The sequence below is a fragment of the Callithrix jacchus genome, chromosome 2 (genome assembly GCF_049354715.1).
Source record: "Callithrix jacchus isolate 240 chromosome 2, calJac240_pri, whole genome shotgun sequence".
NCBI lineage: Eukaryota > Metazoa > Chordata > Mammalia > Primates > Cebidae > Callithrix > Callithrix jacchus.
In genome coordinates, this window is record NC_133503.1 from 119,134,482 (window position 1) to 119,154,896 (window position 20,415).

The window sequence follows — 20,415 nt, forward strand, 5'->3', positions numbered from 1 at the left end:
AACTTAGTAAGATCCACAGAAATTAAGGACAAAACAAAAACATTGTTGAAGTAGCAGGGATAACAAATATATTCTATTTTATACTTATTTATTTTTAAGCCTATCTTGTAACACTTAATATATCATCAAGGTACTTAATTATAGGCAGTAGAAAGCAACTGGCTACTTAGAGCAGGGAATAAAATTATTGAAATGATATTAGAGTATAGGGCTGTATTAGTCCATTTTCACACCGCTATAAAAAACTGCCCAAAACTGGGTAATTTATAAAGGAAAGAAGTTTACTTGACTCACAGTTCAGCATGGCTAGGGTGGCCTCAGGAAACTTACAATCATGGCAGAAGGTGAAGGGGAAGAAAGGTAACTTCTTCACAAGGCAGCAGGGAGGAGAATGAATGCAGGAGGAACTACCAAATGCTTATAAAACCATCAGATCTCATGAGAACTCACTATCACAAGAATGGCATGGGGTAAACCTGCCCCATGATTCAATTTCCTCCACCTGGTCTCTCCCTTGACACGTGGGGATTATGGGGATTATAATTCAAGATGATATTTTAGATGAGGACACAGCCAAACTATATCAAGGGCATAGAATAGAGAGACCTGCAAAAGTCCCCAGATTATAACAACAGCAACCACTCCTGAAGGAACAGGAACAGGTGAGTCAGAGTGTTGCAGTGACTGTTGTTATGAGAAGCAGCCCCTAGGGCAGAAGGCACCAGAATTAGTCCATCATTCCTGCTCTTCCTTGTTCTCCTTGCCAGCATTGGTCTCTGTTAGCAGAGATCTCCAACACCACCTATAAAATACAAAAAGTAGAGACTTGAAAGAAAACGCCATTTATATCCTAAGAACAAAAAACAAGTGAAATTACCTACAAGATCATAGATCTTTAATGGCCATAAGTGTGCTGAAGATGAAAAGAAGCCAAATGAGTTACAGTCTAGAAAGCAATGACTCTTTAGTGGCTTGCGTCTTTGGTGGAGAAGTGGGAATAGGAGAAAGTCATTTTAGACATAGGTAAGAAGAAAATAGCTAAAATTTTAACTAAGTTTTAAACAATTTGGGGATGGAACGAGACTTTAGAATCCCCAACAGGACTTAACAAAAGGTGAGTCTGCAAATCTGTTACCCCTTCCACAAGCCTTTATCAAATGTTCGATAGGAATATGAAGGAAGAGCAGAAGAGGTGAGAGATACCCACCTCATTCTGAAGCACAGGTGTGCTGGGTCTGTGGAAGGTTGGGGGCAGGGCAGGGAAAAGATCTAGTGAAGTGCCCTAAGCCCTCTGGGCCCTACATTCATTAAGATTGGAATTGAAGCAGAGATATTATGGATCGTAGTGACAGTAAAAGGATAATAATGAGATATTACGAACAATTTTATGCAAATAAATGTGATAACTTACATAAAATGAATAAATTCTTTGAAAGAAAACTTACATAACATGACCCAAGAAATAGAAAATCTGAATAGCATTATATCTATTTTAAAAAATGAATTCATCATTCAAAAGTGTTCTATAAGACTTCCATTTCAGAGCATTGCAGAATAACAAGGACTATTTCCCATGCCATCCCCAAAAGAGTAGGTGGAATAATTCTCACAGATTCCACAAAGCTGTGAATTGTTCATGTTCCAACCAGTCAAAGTGGAAAGACCTCATAAACCATGGTGCATTGAGTAGATGCTCAGAATCCTCCTAAAAATAGAACGAAATCAGCCCTAGACTGAAAGGTACTCTGGATCCTCACTTAATATACATAAAAGTCTCAAAAAAATTAAACTGATCCCAAAAAACACGACAGCTTTCCAGAAAGTAAAAAAAAAAAAAAAACCATTTAAAGGAATATAACAAAATTCCACACCCTATAACATAAAATTCATGTCTGACATTCAGTCAAAAATTATCAGTTACAAAGAAATGGAAAATATAACCCAGTACCAGGAGAAACAGATCAGTTGAAACAGATTACAAAATGCCAGAGATAATAGAATTGGCAAAGACCTTATATTGTAAATATCCTAAACTGGTTAAAAAGTGTAGAGAAAAACCTGAGCATGATGAGGGGGAACACAAAACATACTATCTAATCAAAAACAAAACAAAACAAACAAAGAAACAAATGGAACTCCTAGAGATTAAAACTACAATGTCTGAAATTCTAAAAATATATACAAGATGGAGTCAATAACAGATTATACACCTCAGAATAAAAAAAAATTAGTGAACTTGAAAACATAGCAGTGGAAACTGTCACATATGTAGCACACTATAAAAGCAAACTAAATATGGCCTGAGAAGCGCTTCATACGTCTATATTTGAGTCCTTGTGGATGAACTGCAACCTAACTTAATAGTAGACAAGATTTAAAACCTAACTTAGGAGTATGCACCTATAATAACAGCTGAGTCTTGGCCAATTTCAGCAGCCATGCTTCAACCAGCATTACACTGCTGAATGTTTGAACTATGCTCCAATAAGGCAAAGGCCAAGCTGTAACCAATCCAGTTGTTTCTGTACCTCACTTCCAATTTCTGTAGGTCATTTCCCTTTTTTTTTTTTTTTTTTTGTCTATAAATCTTCTTCCAACACGTGGCTGCATGGGAGTCTCTCTGAATCTGCTGTGATTCTGCGGGCTACCTTATTTGTAAATCATTCATTGGTCAATTAAACTCCTGTAAATTTAATTCAGCTGGGGTTTTTAACAGATGGTGTCAGAAGTGGGACCTGAATTAGAGCTTCTAATGACCCACAGGAGCACTGAGTGAACAACCAAGGCACCTGCAGGAACCACCTGTGTCCTTTGATCTCTCAGAGTAACTGAGGATTGTGGATAAGTTCTCTCTCAGATTTCAGAGCTCCACAGATTTGTGTTGTGAGCGCTCTGGTTTTCTTTGAGCAAATTTCTGATCCAAACTGGGTTTGGAAGTCATGACAGAACCTGGACTGGATCCAGTATCAGATCTGACCTGGTACTTAACTGGTTTGGATCCAGTTAGAGGCCTCTTACATCTGATTGGGTCAGAAAGAAACTGGTAGTAAATGGTAATATTGCAGGGATTGTAAAATTTGGCTTTTAAAAACTCACAGGGATTTCTTGTGTTCTGACCCTTTGTTTCATTTTTCCTGCATGCTTAAGTAAGAAAAATCATTGGCTAAGTTCAAAGGAACCTGAGAGCAAAGCGAATATTTTAGGTAGAAATGGGATCCTTAATTTCTGGAAAACTGAGTTCCTTCGGCTTATTCATTAGGCCTGGGAAGTAGCAAAGTCTTACTAAAAATAACTTATAGTGGAACATTCTGAATAAACAATGCACTGAAGTCCATTTAGACTCATCTAGAGATGCTTATTAATATGCAGCAACTTCTAAAAAGATTTCAATATTTTTACTTAAAGACTTTATGAAAGGCAAATAAAATCCTTAAGTGATTAATTGATTAAAAAATTAAATCTTCTAACCCTTTAGCTTAGTTACCATCCCAATCAAAGAAAATACACTGCAGCACCAATTGGCTGAATTTGGTTAAGTAATGGGGTACATTTTACCTGAGTAAAGGATAGGAAGGGGTTAGAGGCCCTTTCCTCAGTAAAGCCTCTTTTGTATAGAAATGAATTAAAGATGACAGGGCCCATCCAGGGGCAAGTTTAAGCTTGCCAGTTTGATATTAGCTGCTAAGCAGAGTGACTAATGTCTATGTTTTGTCACACATATTTTGCTCTGGCCAGAATGGAAAATGTTAATGTAGTTACCCCATTCAAACCCTTGTTTAGCATCTTGTGAAACTGAGAGAATTTTGCCTGTGGTTCCATGATTTTCCTTAGTAATGTGGCTTGGCCCCTGGAGCTATGGTATGGCGAGCAGGGTCACTAGGGCCACTCAGAGAAAGGAAACCCAGAAACTGGACATGCCAGCAAAAGGGTAAGAATTTCTTACCAGATTTCTGGCCTCTGTCTCTTTGTACAAAGCAGTTGAATTAACGGTAAAAATTCTGTTTATCTCCTCTGTAAAGATTTAGCTAATAGGAAAAAGGATTTGTGAGACTAGTCTGAAGCTATAGTGACTCTGATGGGCTTTGTGTTCTTGTTTTGTCATAAAGAGGAGCGCCTTAAGATAGAATGCAGGCCTAGGACCCCTCTAAACTCACTCTTCAAGATGGCCCAGCACACTGGTCAGTAAAAAACTTTGCTGCAGGTCTCCAAAACAATAGCAACAACAAAAACTGCATAAAGTTTCCCTCTCATGGGGTTTCATGTCCTTGGGAGCTTGACCTTGTAACTATGTGGCAGTACTTTCTCTTGGTCTCTATCATCACAATGGCAGCCCTGGTTCAGGGTTAAATTCCTGGCTTAGGGAATGAGTCCTTCCTGGTTTGACATCTGTGTGAGCTTTACTACTCGTTGATTCTCTTCCCCTCCATGAACCATCTCACATTTTCCTTTCTCTGAGCACAGAAATATTAGCTGCTTGGCCTGGCTTAAGTCAGGTAATAAAAGATTTAAAAGAACTTCTTTTCTTTAAACAGTGCTATGGTTAAAAATCAGCTTAATTAAAAGTGGGTATTCAAGCTCTAAAAGACTGGGACTCCTTGGGAAGAACAGCAGAGATGCCACAAACCCGTTTTGGGAAAAACCTTTGTTTCCTTCATGAAACCCCAGGAATTGAAAGTGAATAGATCCCTCTCAAAATCTAAGGCTCTGTTCTGTTTTCCATTGTATTATTTTTTTCCTTGGGACATCAGAGATTACTTCACATGATAAGAGAGATTTAGTGTGTAATAACCAGGTAGAGAATAGAAAATTTACTTTTAGGGATGGGTTAATTGCAAAATGGGCTCATTGGCTTTGAGTTGCCATGCAGTAAAATGCACAGTAAAAGCATTGCACCGTCTTCTTTGTAGCACTTCTCTCTTTTTGGGGATCTAAGATCTGATATAAAAATGGGATCCTTTTTTTTTCTTTTCTTTGTTTTTTTTTTTGTTTGTTTGTTTATTTTGAGATAGAGTCTTGCTCTGTCACCTAGGCTGGAATGCAGTGGTCTGATCTTGACTCACTGCAACCTCTGCTTCTTGGGCTCAAGCAATTCTTGTCCCTGAGCCTTCCAAGTAGCTGGGATTACAGGCATGTGCCACCACACCTAGCTAATTTTTGTATTTTTAGTAGAGACAGGGTTTTGCCATGTTGACCAAGAAAAATGGGACCCTTAATTTTGGGGATCTGTTTTTGTCTTCCAGCTGTACCTTCTTATTAGGCCCTAAAAACTGTATGTTTTCTTATTACTGTTCCTTGAAGGGGTCCATGCTGAGGCCAGTAATCTACTTAAGAAACTGGCAAATAAAAAATCTTACAATTACTAGATTTTCCTCTGCCTGTGTGTGTAGTTATATATCTGTTGTATGTGTTATGTCTATATAAAAGAGCTCTCATTAATGTTGTTAAATAAAAATAAGCACAAATCAAATACTTTGAAAGAAAATAAAAACTATAATGCCTTTTTGTTCATGGAATTTTAGTAATATTTGGGAAATAAGAAGTTTTAAAGATTATTGGTAAAATAAAGGCATTTGATCTAAGTTAGGATAGTCAGATATTAGGCTTACTAAATGCTTTAAGGTCATAAGCTGCTTTGACTTTTGAAAATTGTTCAATTTAGCTACCTTGGACATTAGATTCTCAATAAGGCCTAGGGGCATGTGGAATTAGCCATTCCCCTAGGTATGCAAAGGTTATAGAGAAAAGAGATTTTATTTAAGAAAGTATCTTATATTATAAATTCTTGTCCTAAAGCAAAATAACTGGTTGTTTAAAAAGAGGGATGTTTAGGACAAGACAGAAAGACCAAATATGTCATAGATGGCCTGTGTAAGTCATGAAAGGATTTGTGAAAGGAAATGTATGCACCAAAAGTAGAAGTTGCTCTGAGTTAGTATTATAACATGTAGTTAAGCATACTGAAAAAATAGTTTTACATGCAAGATGTGTAAGGAGAGTAAAATGTGTTTTGGTAACAGATTATAAGAAAGCATGGAAATATAAATTTTTGCCTTGTTTAGAGAGTTAAAGCATTGTTTATATTAGATGTTTTAATATAAAGCGTTGTTTTATATTAGGTAAAGCTAGAGACTTAAACAAGTTGTGAAAGGGCTGTAAAAATTAATCTTGTAAAAGAAATTCTGTGTGAACATGTTGACTAAATTTAAAGGGGCATTATTTGGGTTTTCCACAAGTTGAATATAAATAAAAGCACAACAGGACTTTGTTAAAGCACTGACCTGCTCTTTAGCAAAAATTTGAAAAGGGCTATAGAATTTTTGTGAGAATCTCACCTTACAATCAAACTGATTAAAATTGGATAAATTTTTCTATATGGCTTTATTAAAAATTTGGGTTGACATTAATAACACATTAATGCAAGAGCAAAACTTGGCCTTCTCTTTTGAACAAGATTTTCATGTAATATTAAAAGACAATGAAATATTTTTCTTTGCCTTTTGAATAAACTAACAAAATAAGAAGGGAAAGAAAAGAGACAGTTTGTTTGGAAACCTAACTTTCCTCAATCAATGAGTAAAAGTTTTTGCCTTTTAAAAAAACTTTTGAGTCATCATTTTGGCTAAATGAATGATTCATTGTAACCTGTAATTCTACTTTATAATATCAAATTAAATATCAATATGTTAAACCTTTAACATATTTGATAGGCTTCCCAAAATCAAATTTCAGCTTCAAAACTCTTTTCTGACCTCTAAACTTGAGATGCTCCAGAGGGTCCCTGAAGTATCCAAAAAAAGACATAAACAGGATTATTTAACATGTTAAGTTACGTAGGAAGCACTGTCAAAATAAAGTAATGCAATGTTATTCAGGTTATATTTTAGTGAATGATAATACATGTTCCAAAATTGTGTGGGATTTTAAAATTCTAAAATGTCTGAGTATACACTATCAATTATAATTATGGTTATTATGTTAACTTATTGTAGGCCACAGAAATAACCAATTTCCTCGTCAGTTGTTTCTTTAACTATGACTATTTAAAGTCCTTTCCACCGTTAATTGCTTAATGCTGGTACAGTTTCTGAAAACTCCACAAGCATGCAAAATCCTAGAATATAGTTTCTTTTAGATATTCATGAAAGGATGGAAAGGACCCTGAAAAGCACTCTTGAATACAGGTTTCTAATAACTTTAAAATCATATTTTGGGAAAGAATTCCACATGAATTCCCCAACTCCCCAAAAATTAGACTGGATGAGAATTACTAAAACTTTAATGAAAAGACTGACTGGTTAATAAAACTCCTAACCCAAGTAGAACAAAAATTAATCGAATACCAAGGAAATATTTTGCCAGATTTTTATGCTACATCAGCCAATACCAAAATTGTTTAGATATACAATTTGAATGAACTCCATGGTCTACATCAAATTACCTATGATAACCCATCAGTTATCAGTGCTATGCACCTAATTTGGAGAAACAACTGGTATTTAAGAGGATATAAGTCTAATGTTAATTAAGCATGGACTCATGAAGAACCAGACAGTCACCTGTCCTTCCTAAGTCTTTAAAGCTTTTGTTATTGAAAATTCTACATTCCATGACTCATCATGGAAAAGATAAAATACTCTAAATTAAATATATTGGTGCGGTGACTTATATATTGCTAAAATAGTTTATAACCAATATTTGGTTTGTCAAATCCATATCCCTGGGAAGACAATCAAAGCTTCAGCTAAATTTGGCTAACTGGTGGGCCATTTAAACTTTTATAAAGGGATAGAATACAATTTTCATTTTCAATGCTTATTATCTGGTTGTATAAAAGCTCTCCCATGCAAGAGGGCTGATGTTATAACAGTAGATTATTATGCCACAGTATATTTTCACCAAGTAAAGAAAGCTTTTTATAATTCATGGAGGACAATCAACCCCTTCATAATCTAGAACCTGAAGATTGGATCTTCTGAGAACATCAGAGAACGACTGCCCTTGCCGTTCACATTGCAACAAAACTGGAAACTTGAACTTTGGATTCATTATCTCACAACTGAAAAGGGTCCCTCCACACTCTTGGAACTGTGTACATCCATTGAAACCCTTAAGGTAAAGTTAACCAGGAAAGCTTCTCCCCAGAAGAAGATGCCATCCTTGATATGAACAGCTTCTCCCAAGATCAAGGACCAAGACTTCTCCACTATCATGAGACTTTTATCTTTGAATATTTTTCCTTGTTTATGCCTCTATGAAAAATAGAAATGAAAATCTTGTGTGCACTTATGGGATATGTTTTATTTGTGAAGGATTTTGCAGCAAGCCTTATACATGGATAACCTTACACCTTGAAAAAATGAAGATAAACTAGATAAAAATGAAGGCCCAATGTAAGGGAGAAACTTTAATGGTGCATATATTGCCTCATAATCCGTCAGAAGCAGAACATTGGTTCGCTCCTTTAAACCCACATCATGGGTTAAAGAGAACATTGCCAGGAGGCCTTCATTATTCTAGAAGGGCATCACTTGTTAGGTCCTTTTTCCATGGTTTGACGTAAAAGAGGAAATAATTATAAATGTATCCTTCGGGAAAAGCTCTATAGCAGATTCTACTTTAAAGACCATAGTTATACAACATACGTTAAATTCCTTTGTAAAAGTTATGCTAAATAGTAGAATTGGCTAAACAGAGAATTATCTGTGCAGCTGCTGGCACTTGTGGCCTATGAAGAAATATATCAAATATAGATTGTAGAGATTTAGTTATAGGGATGTAATGAAAAGACTGCTTAGTTAAGTGAGTAGACTTCTTATCGAGCTCATTCTTTAATCTATTTAATTTTAGGTGCTTTTATTCATGGGGACCCTGGGTAAGAAGCATACTCCAAATTCTTAGTATCATCCTCCAAATAGTCATAATAGTAGTCTCCCTGGTGTGCAGTACACTCTCAAAAGTTTTAAGTGTTTGCATGCGGCCATCTCTAGAATGTCAAATGGTCTCTCTTCAATGGAATGACAAGAGCTGAAAAACACACGACCATGAGGACACCATAACCTATGAATGACATCCTGAGACTGGAAACCTAAAATGATGGTAACTGAGATTGGCACCAAGGCCCCAAGTTTTGGTCACACTCTCACCTAAGTGAGAACCTGACCAAAAGGGGGAATTTTTTTAAAACAAAACTAGTGGGATGCTATTGTTTTGGACTGAGCTCACTCATTAGGTGCCAACAGAGCAAACCAAACAAAAATGAAGTCATTCATGCTAAATGTAACATTATCAAACTAAGACTTTAAGGAAACACATAGGTCCTAGGACAGACCAGGATTTGTTTTCCTCCTGTAAACAGGACTTTCCAGCACAACGAGGTACCCTCTACTCAGTGCTTGCTCCTATCATTGCAAAACTCACTGTTCTACTGTTTCCCAGTGGGTTTCAAAACCAAATAAGTACATTTATGAAGGTGATAGTGACATCAATGACTAAAGTTTTGGTCAATCTCTCAAAATTGAAAAAATGACCAAAAGGGAGCGATTGTTAAAGCAAATTATATATAGCCTGAGAAGGACTTCATACTCTATATTTGAGTCCTTGTGGACAAACTGCAACCTAATTTAATAGGTAGAAAAAATTGAAAACCTAACTTAGAAGTATGTCCCTATAACCATAGCTGGGTCTTAGCCAATCCCAGCAGCTGCACTTCAACTTCTCACAGACTGCCAAGTGTTTAAACTGTGTTCAAATAAGGCAAACACTGAGCTGTAACCAATCCAGTTATTTCTGTACCTAACTTCTGATTTCTGTACATCATTCTCCTTTTTTGTCTGTAAATATTCTTCCACCACATGGCTGGGCTGGAGTTTCTTTGAATATGCTGACTCTGGGGACGGCCCAATTCATGAATTGTTCATTGCTCAAACTCCTTTAAATTTAATTCAGTTGAAGTTTTTATTTTAACAACACAAAGGAAAAAGAGCAAAGAAATAAACAGAGATCAGTAACTTATGCAACAATATCAAATGGCTACATATATTTGTAATTGAAGTCTCACAAAGAAAAGGAAGAAAAGAGAAAAATATATTTAAAGAAACAATATATTTAAAGAAACAATTTGGAAAAGGTGTAATACCTTTTCCAAATTTGAGGAACATTATTAGATAACAGGTCCAAGAACATCAATCAACCCTTAAATAATAAACACAAAGAAATACATAACTAGGCAAGTCATAATGGAACTGGTAAAAACCACTGATAAAGAGATGATCTTAAAAGCACCCAGAAAGGGGAAATATGTGCAGAGCACCAAAAATAATCAAGATATACTTCTCAATAGTAACTATTCAAGCCATAAGAAAACAATGTAAGAGGCTGGGTGTGGTGGCTCACACCTGCAATTCCCGTGCTTTGGAAAGCCAAAGTAGGAGGATCACTGGAGACCAGGAATTCAATAATGACCTGGGCAACAGAGAGAGACCCCAACTCTATAAAAACCAAACAAAAAAATTGCTGGGTGTGGTAGTGTGCACCTGCAGTCCTAGTTACTCTGGAGGCTGAGGTGGGAGGATTACTTGAGAACAGGAGTTCAGGGTTGCAGTGAGCTATGATCACACTATTCCACTCCAGTCTGAATGACATGGTGAGACCCTGCCTATTATTATTATCCTAATTATTATTATTATCTAAAAATAATAATAATAAAACAAAAATTTTAAGAAGAAAAGATACTGAAAGAAAACTGTCAAACTAGAATTCTATACATAACACTATTTTCAAAAATGAAAGTAAAATAAAGTTTTTTTTAACCAACAAAAGTTAAAACAATTCATTGCCATTAGACGTGCTCTACAAGAATTCTTAAAGGAAGTTCGTCAGACACAAGAAAAATGACAAGATGAAAATTTTGAAACACTAAAAATAAAAAGCATTATAAAGGTAAAAATATGAGCAAATATAAAAGCTATTTTTCTTGTTTATTTAATCTTGTTTATGTCTTGTCTTTAAAAAGTAATTTATTCCTTATAGAAGAAAAGAATAACAACACATGGTAAGGTCTGTAAATTATGTTAAAATAAAATATATGACCAAGATTACACAAAGAATAGAAGAAATGAAAGCATATATCTATAAAGTTCTTATGCTGTATATGAAAAGGCATAATATTGTTTGAAAACATACTGTCATACATTAAAGATTTATATTATAAATTGTAGAGCAGGCATTAAAACATAGCAAAACAGAGGTGAATAGCTTATAATTTAATACTAGATAAAAAGTAACAAATAATCCAAAAGAAATTAGAAAACAATGGAATAAAGAAAAAATAAATAATAAACAAATGGCCTTTAGATCCTTCACAAAAAATAACTCAAAATGGATCATAAACTTAAATATGAATCATAAAACTACTGGAGGACAAGTGAAAATCAAGATCACCTTGGCTTAGTGATGACTTTTTAGATACAACACTGAAGACATGATTTATGAAGGGAATGAAGGAAATAATAAGCTAGAATTCATTAAAAGTAAAAACTTCTGCTCTTCAAAAGACACTATCCAGAGAACGAGTTGACAGTCCACAGACTAGCAGAAAATATTTTTAAAAGACTTTTGTGATAAGCACTGTTATGCAAAATATTCAAAGAATTCTTAAAATGAAACGATAAGAAAATTAGTAACCTGGCCAGGCACAGTGGCTTACGCTTCTAACCTCAGCACTTTGGGAGGCCAAGGCAGGCAGCTCATCTAAAGTCAGGAGCTCGAGACCAGCCTGGACAACATGGTGAAACCCTGTCTCTACTACAAATATAAAAATTAGCAGGGTATGGGGGGTGCACACCTAAAGTCCCACCTACTTGGGAGGCTGAAGCAGGAAAATCTCTTGAATCCATGAGGCAGAGTTTGTAGTCAACCAAGGCCACATCCCTGCACTCCAGCCTGGGGGGAAAAAAAAGAGAATTAGTGACCTGACTAAAAAATGGACAAAAGACCTGAACAGAAGACACATTGCCAAAGAAGATATACAGATGACCAATACATGCGTAAAAAGATACATCACATCATATGTTATCAGAGAAATTTAAGTTATAAGAATAATAGCCAGGTGCAATGCCTCACTCCTGTAATCCCAGTACTTTGGGAGGTTGAGGATGGAGAATCTCTTAAGCTCAGGAGTTCAAAACCATTCTAGGCAACATGGCAAAACTGTCTCTACAAAAGACTTAGTTGGGCATAGTGGCATGTGTTTATAGTCCTAGCTACTCAGGAGGTGGAGGTGGGAGGATTATCTGAGCTTGGGGATGTTGAGGCTGCAGTGAGCTATCATCACACCACTGCATTTTCTAGCCTGGGCTACAGAATGAAACCCTACTTCAAAAAAAAAAAAAAAAAAAAAGGACATGAGGTGTGGAAACTAAATGTACATAGAACTAATAATACAGCTTCAAAATATATGAAGCAAAAATTTATAGAATTGAAAAGAGAAATAGAAAACTCTCAGTTATAGTTGGAAATTTCAACACTCCTCTCTCAGTAATCAATAAAGCAAATAGACAGAACAATCAAAAAGGATATAACCTACTTGACCTAATTTACACTTACTCAAACATTCCACCTCAAGCAGAAGAAAACATTATTTCCTAGTGCACATGTAGCCCCCAACAAGACTGACTACATTCCTGGCTGTAGAACAATTCTCAGACATTTAAAAAGATTGAACCATACAAAGTATGTATGTTCTCTGAGTGTGTATGCTGAATGATAAACACCCAAAGATGCCCATGCTCTAATCCCTGGTGCCTGTGACTGCATTAGGTTACATGAGAAACAGGAATTAATGTGGCAGGAAAAATAAAGGTTCCTAATCATTTTACCTAAAAATACAGAGATCATCCTGGATTTTCTGGGTTGACCCAATGTAATCCAAAGTCCTTAGAAGTGTAAGGACTTAAAAGGTCCCTAGGGACCAAGGGTAGGTAGTTACCAGGTATATAAAATTGTCAAAAATGATCAAATTAAAAACATAAGGTGTGTGCAATTTAATGTATACAACATATATCTCAATTTTAGATACCCACAGAACATTTGCAAGGGCTAAACTCTACAATTAAAACAAATGCTCACCACTGCTACTTTCACTGAATCACAAAACGTCACAGTTAAGCCATACAGCTATCAGGGGGCTGTGGATGCTGCCACTGGAACCACCATGTAATCTTCATCGATTAACTATATACAATAACACAGAAGTAATCATCATCTCATGAGTGGCTTCTACAAGATCCATCCTTCCTCCTTTCACCAGATTTTTGCTAAGGACCCTGGTGAGGAAATTTGGTCAGCAGCACCTAGGTCATGGGTCTGTAGAAGGGATGCGCAGGATGTGAATATCTGACATTTTCAAGAAGCAAGCTCTACTTCTTACCAGGCATTTTTCATACATAAGTCAGTTTCAGAGATCAAGAAGTCTAACAAATATCCCCATACTTATTTGTGACTTACTTGTGAAAACACTGACCACTTAAAATTTTAAATTGAATTTCAAAATAAGAACTTTTTTAGAAACACAATGGTACATGCAAACATTGTTACTGAGAATTTTTGTAACAGACTTGCCCTTTACCCTTCCTCCTGCCTTTAGGGCACTTTGAGCTATTCAGGAGCTGAGGATATGGTTAAACTATTTTTTATTTACTTTAATTTTACCCCACTCAAATCTACCTCGGGCTACCAAACCCTTAGTTCAGAGGTAGCAAATTCCTCAGTCTGTCTTATTTTTCATCCTCAATGTTAACAGATTTTGTCTTGTTACTTGCTTCTTGAATATACTGTCCTGCCCATTCTCTTTAACCAATCCTCACCTGAGTTGGTTTAAAATTTTACCATGCCCTCTCCCGGGTGCACAGCAGTGGATCATGCTCTCTGCTAGGGACTGTTTTGACCTCACATCCCATATCCAATAGCTAGGCTAAGTCTTTAAAGGAAACTAACGGCACTCTACCTTGTACATGATTCTGGTAACTCTATCCCTTTTATATTTCTAGGTTAACTTTTCTAGGAACCGGAGTTTTGCTTTGAGTTTGGTACTATCTGCAAAACTCTTCTGCTTTTGACTACAACCATGAAATACCCATAGCTGCCAACACTATCTTGAAGACACCATGCAGCTTTTTGTAAAGGCAGCTGGGTCTTTCAAATATGAAGCCATTTCCACTTTTTGGTTTCTTTTATGCCAGTTCTACTAAGGAAGCCTTAGTCCAATCCAGTTAGATTCATAATCATGATGATTATCTGAACTAATCCTGCAATGACTCTCTAACCTTTTATTCTTTGAGCATGTTATGGTTCAAATGTGTCTACCAAAAGGCATGTGTTCGAAACTTAATCCCCAAGGCACAGGTGTTAGAAGGTGGTGCATAATGTGAGGTGTTTGGGTAATGAAGGCTCCAGTCTCATGAAGGGAGGGCTTGAGGCTCTGAGTTCAACCTCTTGTTCACTCTTGTTCTCTCTTGCCCTTCCACCTTCTGCCACAGGATATGCAGCAAGAAGGGTCTTGCCAGATGGGGACTTCCTGACCTTGGATTTCCCAGGCTCCAGAACTGTAAGAAATAAATCTTTATAAATTACCCAGTCTCTGTTGTTATTCTTTATAGAAGCACAAAGTGGAATAAGATAGACTTCTTAATGATTTTCATTGTTTCATCACAGCAATGATTTTCTGCCGGTGTTGTACTGGGACCACCTCCCCCAAAGGATGTTTGAAAATGTGTGGAGGTATCTGTTAATAACACATTGATGAAAGGTGTTACCATCACTTAGAGAGTAGAACCAGAGATCCTAATAGTCCTGTAGTGTTCAACAAAGTGTTAAAGAATTGTCCTACCAAAGATGCCAAGAATCACAATTTTTAGTCAGAAAAATCCCAAGTCAAGTCTAGCTTCCATCAGATTGACTCGGGGTGGACACTAAATCTCTCTCTGAGTCTTAGCTGTTTTTTTAAAACTCTGCTTAAGAATAAAATAATAGGCCGGGCGCGGTGGCTCACGCCTGTAATCCCAGCACTTTGGGAGGCCGAGGCAGGTGGATCACGAAGTCAAGAGATCGAGACCATCCTGGTCAACATGGTGAAACCCCGTCTCTACTAAAAATACAAAAAATTAACTGGGCATGGTGGCGCATGCCTGTAATCCCAGCTACTCGGGAGGCTGAGGCAGGAGAATTGCTTGAACCCAGAAAGCGGAGGTTGCTGTGAGCCGAGATCGTGCCATTGCACTCCAGCCTGGGTAATGAGAGCGAAACTCCGTCTCAAAAAAAAAAAAAAAAAAAAGAAAGAAAGAATAAAATAATAGTATTTTTCTCAGATTTTGGAAGGAAAATTGAACAATCATATGTGCACTGCTTGGCAAAATGTCCACAATATAGTAAACAGAAAGCATTGGTACATTAATTTTAATACTAGTACTGGTACATTAATCAATACATTAATGTTCACAAAACATCCAAAATTCATTAGAGCATCTCTGGGGAAAAAAAAGAGCTGTAGCTTCTATTGTACTCACCACCATGTCTATCCAGATTAAGAAAGCAATCAAAATGGTGCAATATCAGGTGAACATCAAATCACTGTCATATGTACACAGAGAGCTAAGAAAATGCTATACATACTGTTTTTTTTTAAGTTGACACTGAACAAGGAATAGCAATAATGAGAGAGGCTGTGCATGTGGAAAATAGGAAATCTCTATTGTTTCCTGTCAATTTCTCTGTAAACCTAAAACTGTTCTAAATAATACAATATTTTTAAATAAATCTGTTATGGAAAAAAATAAAGCTCAATAAAGTCATTATGTTTAGAAACTGAATAAATGCTCCCCTGATGGCATGGGAACGAACTGGAAAAAAAAGTGTCTTTTACAAATATAGACACCAACTAATGGTGAAGCATGCTGTTTCATGTTGTCTGTTCTTAAAAGAAAGAAGCATATTACTTGATCTTTCTGTAAAACTTGCATACACTCTATTAAAAAGAAACTTGAACCGGGCATGACTTATTCACTATGAATGGCACACTGCACCTGATTTAGAGTAATAAGCATACTGTCATAGGCATAACTCATCACCAGAAATATATAAAATTTTCTTTCCTGCAATTATTAAAATATATTCTCTAATTTCCAAGCAAACATGGTTTCAAGCATCAAGAATCTTCCCAAATTTTACCATCAAGTATTTCATAACTAAAACATTAAATACATTTACTAAAAGAGGTCAAGTAATACTATAATCCATTCTAATTTTTTTTTTTTGAGACAGAGTCTCACTTTATTACCCAGGCTAGAGTGCAGTGCCACGGCCTCAGTTCACTGCAACCTCTACCTCCCAGGTTCATGCAATTCTCCTGCCTCAGCCTCCCCAGTAGCTGGGATTACAGGCACGCACCACCTCACCCAACTAATTTTTATATTTTTAGTAGAGACGGGGTTCACCATGTTGGCCAGACTGATCTCGAATTCTTGACCTCAAGTGATCCTCCCACCTCAGCCTCCCAAAGTGCTGGGATTACAGGCATGACCCACCTGAACCAACCCATTCTAATCTTTTAAAATTTTATTTTAGACAGGGTCTCACTCTGTTGCCCAGGCTGGAGTGCAGTGGCACCATCTCTGCTCACTGCAACCTCTGCTTCCCAGGCTCAAGCCATTCTCCTGCCTCAGTGTCCCAAGTAGCTGGGACTACAGGCACCCACCCCCATGTCTGCTTGAACTCCTGGGTTCAAGCAATCAGATGTCTTGTCCTCCCAAAATGCTGGGATTATAAGGATGAGACACTTGCAACCAGCCTCCTTTCTATTTTTAGAAGACAGTGTAAAACAGGTTCACCAGTATCAGTCCCAGAAGAGAACTCTGCACACCTTGCCAATACCATGCACTAGTATCAGTCCAATTGCATGAGACTGGTGAGATAGAACTCACACAATGAATTAAGCAAAACAAATTTACTACTCATAGCTAGGCAGCAAGGGACAATAAAAGCCTAGGATTCATGGCAAGCTGGTCCCTTAAGGCTCAGGAAAGCTGCCCAGGACTGATGGAGTCTCATCAGCACATGTCACATGTCACACTACAGCTGAAGTGCCTCCTAAAGGCACCGCGTTCTGGATTTTATACTGGGGATCAGCTTAACAAACTGGGTGAAGTGTTGCAGGACATTCTATTCTAGGAAGGACAAGAACAGAGCCCTGCCTGCTCTGGTCAGTTTCTCTTTATCTCCAGGGTCATGTCCTGCAAGCATATAATTTCAGAAAGTACCACTATTAACATAAGCACCCAGGTTAAAATGTATTACTGCATAATGCTGTACCTGCCAATTCTAAACAAACAGATGCAAGGCAGCAGGGACAGAGGGCACAGTATAAGGCAAAAAATATATATGTATCAAATTTAAACATGTAAAATATCAATCTGCATTTATAGAACAGAAAATAGATTAATATTTTTTATGTCAAACATGATGTCTACTTAAAATGAAATAAACTTAGTATCCAGAATATTTAAACATTATTACGATATGAAACACATTTAAATTATCTGGCTTTTTTCCCTATTTTCAGTAAACTTTTCATTATTAAAAAAACAAGGGCTTCATGATACACATTGATATTCATAAATCAGCAATTTTTTAGGATCCTCTCTCTTTACTATGTACTTTCCCCCCGAGACAAATCTTTCAATGCCATTGGCTTGTTCTTAATAGGTTCATAAAATAGTATTAACATACAGAATAAGTTGATTTTTCATTATATGGTATAAAAATACATATATAAAATATGTACCTCTTTGTATATTTTTACCACATGCTTTATAGAAATATGCAGCTTTGAAATTTCTTTTACCAGAATTTAATTCCCTCTTAGATACTCTTATTCTGGCAATTTGACACTAATCCTGGATCTTAGAAAGTACAACACAGGCCTGACAAGATTTAATGTGATCTAAAGGAATCAAAGCTAAGTATGTCCCAAATTCCAAAAACTAGTAGTAAAAAATAGAAAGGTAATAATATACTCTGAGCTAGAATTGTAAGATATCTGACGGACCCCATGGAAAAACACAAGCAATAGAATTTTTTCCTACAGAACGTCTGAAGAGCAGGCTCAAAAAATTTTTTTTGTTTCTTCTCTACTTATTTTTATATTGAATCCATTAAATTAAATTACTATTTGTTAACAATTATTATATATTGCCCTGCACACATTGCTCTGGTTGCCACAGAGACATTTCAACAAAGAAACTGATTATAACAACATATACAACAATATGAAAAAAAACTGATGCTCAGAAATTATGCCAATCTAGTAGATATACCTGAGAAATGAGCACACTGAAAATGAACCACACTGCTGTGCATTTATTTTAGCATTGCTAAAACATATATAGACTAATGTGGAAAATTATTGCTAGTTTCAAGATTATCTTTGTAATTTATATGAAAATATAACAATGTATTACAGTCTAATTTAACACAGAATTTGGAAGGAAAGAGGAAAAGAAATCAAAGGGCAAGGAAGGAAAGGGGAGAAAAGAAGGCAAAGAAGAGAAGAAAGTCTGGAAGAAACTGAGCATTCTGCAGACATAACCTCCATGCATTCTTACAGGATAAGAATCTTATAATTGAGAGATACTATTGTCCATATTTAATCTGTAAGAAAACTAGCTAGGACATATTATCTTTCCCAAAATAAACTGGCATTTAAATCTAGGTTTTGCTGAATTCAAAGTCCATGCTCTTTTCTCATCCCCTGGATATCTCCTCCAGCCATCTACTTTTTGACTTAGGAATAATGTCAATGCATGCTGAAAACGAAGGCCTATCCAGTGGGGAAGGTTGAGCTCCTTCTGATAAATTCTGCATTAGGCAATCAGTTGACTATTGGATGAGTGTCTAATCATTCCACAAAGATTTTTTTCTTCTCTGACCACAGCAAGTGACAGAGAGATTTCTCACCTTGTAGTTAGTATCCATTAGCAAGCAACACTCTGGAGGTCTAGTCCTCAAAAAACCATAATGCAAAAAATGTGTTGAAGATAATGCACGGCCAAGCTTAGAATGCTTCACCTCCTGCCATTTTCTCCCTCTGGGTTTGTCACCCATTGTTATCTATTATTTATATTGCATCATAAAGTGTAACATTATTGATGAGGTAAAGCCTGTGCCAGAAAGGTCACAGACTTAGTTCACTTCCTGTGCCTTCAGCAATTCTTCTTCATTCGCTTTTAAAAAAATTAATCAATAAGTTTTTTGAGTGCCTAATTGAGGGAAAAACCCATCAACTTTTAAAGAAATTGTTGAACCATTTATATATATATATATATGAAATACATCAACCTAATTAATATTTGGCTAGAGTAATAAACTTTAACTTGTAAAGAACTTTGTCCATTTTAGAGGTAGTCTCCACATTGAAAGATGAGCCAGAGTGTCACCAAGGCGTCACAGACCTCAGTAGCAGAAGCAAGTCAATTATCTGTTTAACATCTTGAGTTAAGTTCAGGTGAAACAACATACATTACTACTAAATAATACGATTCCCTAATCCTAATATTCAGCCCATAACTCGGAGTGGAACTGTCTCTCTAGAAGGCATCCTAAAATGTAGAGGAAATGTGCTATACATAACTAGTGACTGCGGCATCAGTGAGGGGTGAGAGTGAATAACAATGAAAATTATTTGGTAAAGTGCAGGACACTCTTTTACAAGGTGGAAGTGCCCACCCAATGGCAATAGCACCCAGTGAAAAATACCACACTGGCCCATTTAAATAAAAAATAGAATATCATTAGCCCAGTCCACATTATATTTCACTTTCATGATGCTATAAAATAAATTTAAATGGAGTATGTGCATTGCAGGATGACATACTTGCCACTCTATTTTCTTCTTTATTTTTTAAAATATATTTTATTGCATTTTAGGTTCTGGGGTACATGTGCAGAACATGCAGGATTGTTGCATAGGTACATACATGGCAATGTGGTTTGCTGCCTCCATCCCCATCACCTATATCTGGCATTTCTCCCAATGTTATCCCTCCCCAACCTCCCAACCCCCCGTTGTCCCTCCTCTAGTCCCCCCCAATAGAGCCAGGTGTGTGATGCTCCCCTCCCTGTGTCCACGTGTTCTCATTGTTCAACACCTGCCTAAGAGTGAAAATATGCAGTGTTTGATTTTCTGTTCCTGTATCACTTTGCTGAGAATGATGGTTTCCAGATTCATCCATGTCCCTACAAAGGACATGACCTCATTTTTTATGGCTGCATAATATTCCATGGTGTATTCTACAGTATTCCATGGCATACTCCATAGTATTCCACATTTTCCTTGTCGAGTCTATCATCAATGGGCATTTGGGTTGG

The 20,415-nt window shown here is 36.5% G+C and overlaps 1 long non-coding RNA gene across 1 annotated transcript in view; it reads right to left on the minus strand.

Annotated features, from left to right (window-relative positions):
- Positions 1-262: 262 nt before the first annotated feature.
- The window catches only part of LOC118151471 (uncharacterized), a 231,346-nt gene continuing 211,193 nt past the window's right edge, over positions 263-20,415 (minus strand). Inside the window, exons 3-4 of the long non-coding RNA XR_008479629.2 lie at positions 11,859-11,940; positions 263-802 (exon numbers count right to left, since the gene is read on the minus strand). This is a non-coding gene — a long non-coding RNA (uncharacterized LOC118151471). The remainder of the gene's footprint in view (positions 803-11,858; positions 11,941-20,415) is intronic.